Source organism: Pygoscelis adeliae, unplaced genomic scaffold, assembly GCF_000699105.1.
Source record: "Pygoscelis adeliae isolate BGI_AS28 unplaced genomic scaffold, ASM69910v1 Scaffold43, whole genome shotgun sequence".
NCBI classification, from domain to species: Eukaryota; Metazoa; Chordata; class Aves; order Sphenisciformes; family Spheniscidae; genus Pygoscelis; species Pygoscelis adeliae.
In genome coordinates, this window is record NW_008824538.1 from 1,053,549 (window position 1) to 1,056,163 (window position 2,615).

A 2,615-nucleotide genomic window follows, 5' to 3' on the forward strand; every position below is an offset into this window, starting at 1 on the left:
TTTTACCCACAAAATACCTTTCCCTGCAAGCACTGTAAAATGCTGGGAAGTAATCAGCTTGTCGTAATTAATATACTTGAAGCTACAAACATTTCAGAAAGTGTGAATTGCTGTTTAAGTCCAAATCCCATTTAGCTGTTACATTAGCAGACGCCGTACAGCTGCTTTTTTTAGGAATGCTTAGTGTCAGTCCTTTAATTAGAAGTGTGGACCTTGCTCCGGGCTCACCCCGTCTGCCCCGGGACGCTGCCGCCGCTGCCGGCATCCCAGTCCCGGGAGGCTGGCGAGGGCTGGAGGCACACACCGGTCACCCCCCTCGTGGCCTGAGACTTTGACAGTTGGACATTAGTCATGAAACCTTAATAAGTAACTGAATAATAAACTTAGTCAGTAAAAAAATTAAATAATAATTAATTACTTAACATAAATATATAACAAATAAGTAAATAAATACAAATCTACATATTCTTAATTAACCAAACTAACCATTAGTAACTAAGCATTCATAACTAAAGCACAAAATGAAGGCAAAGAGATGAACTAAAATTGGTCTGAAAATAGTTTCATTCAGTGAAAAGTGACCTTCAGATTAGTGAAAATACATTCAAGAATCTTGTTACATCTCCCAACCTTTCCCAGGGAAAATAGAGGGAAGGAGGGAAAACCTGATAGCAGAAATGTTCCATGCTAACTACTCAAAAATAATAACAATAAAAAATTTATTCTGAAACTACATTTTAAATCAGTGTACCAAATTTCCATTCAAAATGTGAATGTAAGAAAACAAAGCGAAAAGCAAGCCATGTTTTGTTTCAGTGAAAGCAAACCAGAAGCATTCCAGCTGCTCAGCGCTGTGAGTGAGACTTAAAAATTCTGTTCTTTTCACCACTAAGTCAGATAACTGGGTATTGTTGTTATCTGTCTGTATTTTCCCTTCCTTCAGAATTTGTACAAATTATTTGCTGTTGCAAATCCCAGTGATAATAAGCTGTACAGTTTAATTACATGTTGTATGAAATTATTCCCATTTGTCAGTTTTCATGTTCCCACATAAGAAATTCTGCTCAAACAAGCCATACCTTCCAGAAAAGGGATCTTTTAAGACTTTTATCTTGATCACCTACTTAGTTATTGTTTAAATATTGTTGCAGATAGGTTGACATCTAGGTAGCGGTGCCATTGCTGGCTGAAACTGTGTGCTTTGCAGGGTCCCCGTGCAGCCAGCCCAGCTGGAGCAAGTGGCTGGCACAAGGCAGCACGTATTAGGACTTACAGAGGAAAAGGTGGACTTCATAAAAAAATTGGAGGTTTTGTAACATTTGGCCTCAGTGCATGCACGGATCTTCTCCAGTGTGAGTGCCACAAAGAACAGGGTGGGAAACTCTGGAAGCGAAACCACTGGCTGATACCAAGAGTGGTGAAGTAGAGAGGAATGAAAGGTACTGATGGAACGCAGAATATTTGAGTGAGCTTTCTCTCTGTGCAACTTCATGAAACACTGTGGAAAACACCTACCATAGGGACGAACAGTGTGAGACCTGCTCTTTACCCAGCCACAGTTTCCCAACCACACCAGTGCCCTTTTCATTGCTTCTGTTCTGCAGCCCAGATGTTTTATGTCCCACCACCCCGAGTCCTGGCAGGGAGCAGAGTGGTAACCCCCGCTTGAGCTCTGCCGCCGTGGCACCACTGCACCATATCAGCGGGTGAGCCCCAATCCTTGAGTGCTCAGGAGAAGTCAAATGCTAAAACTTGGGATGACCAGAAGACAGCTTCTTGTGAAGAATGCAAGAACAAGATATATCTGAAGTCTGTACGCAATAGATAAAAATATTTGCTCAGAAGCAGGAGTTTTGTGGGTTTTGTCATGATGTAAGAATAAATGACTACGAGTATGAGCACACTAATCCTTTTCATGCTATTGCTGCTCCTTGGTCTCTGTCTAATCCACTTAAGCAGAAAAACAAACAGACATGACTCCAGCAGTGGTGGGAACTGAGTCCCCACCATTGCCATTTCTTCCTCCTTGGTGGAGCTTCTTCTGCATGGGTCATTTCTGAAGTGACTCCTACTGAAGGAGGTGTTTCTGTGTCCCTTAAACACATGGGGACAGGAGGAGGAGGGCTCCTCCTGCCCGACACCTCTCTTGGGATGACAGAAGTGTTGGCACTCACTTGCCTTTTGGCCCTCCGAGCTGCCACGCAGCCCCATGGACGTCGTGCAAGAAGGTTCCTAGCCATTAAAATGTCACAAGAAATGTAAGCACCATTTTTCAGACAGGCACCCTGCTGCCTTTTGCATGAGTCACGGGAAAGCTGGAAATGCACCGTGTTTAGAAATCTTTTTTGTCTTTGAGGTACCAAAGGCCCTGGCAGCACTCATGGCATATCTTAGCTCAGTTCTGTAAAGTTGAGGAAAGCCTTGACTGCCTGTTCCTTAACATTATTTAGAAACCGGCACAGCTGATGCTGGAGGTGCAGCACTGTTATGAGTCACCACATGAGGAAAACCAACCTGACAATCAATTTGGCTTTTTATTTGCTATTTACACTGATGTGTCAGAGACAGGTACGCAAGGAATTAGGCAAAAAGTATGTTTTAATTTAACGTGCTGT

General features: G+C 42.9%; 1 long non-coding RNA gene across 1 annotated transcript in view; it reads left to right on the forward strand.

Moving 5' to 3' along the window:
• The window catches only part of LOC103914896, a 2,224-nt gene extending 320 nt beyond the window's left edge, over nucleotides 1-1,904 (forward strand). Inside the window, exon 2 of the long non-coding RNA XR_663496.1 lies at nucleotides 1,605-1,904. This is a non-coding gene — a long non-coding RNA (uncharacterized LOC103914896). The remainder of the gene's footprint in view (nucleotides 1-1,604) is intronic.
• The last annotated feature ends 711 nt before the right edge of the window (nucleotides 1,905-2,615 follow it).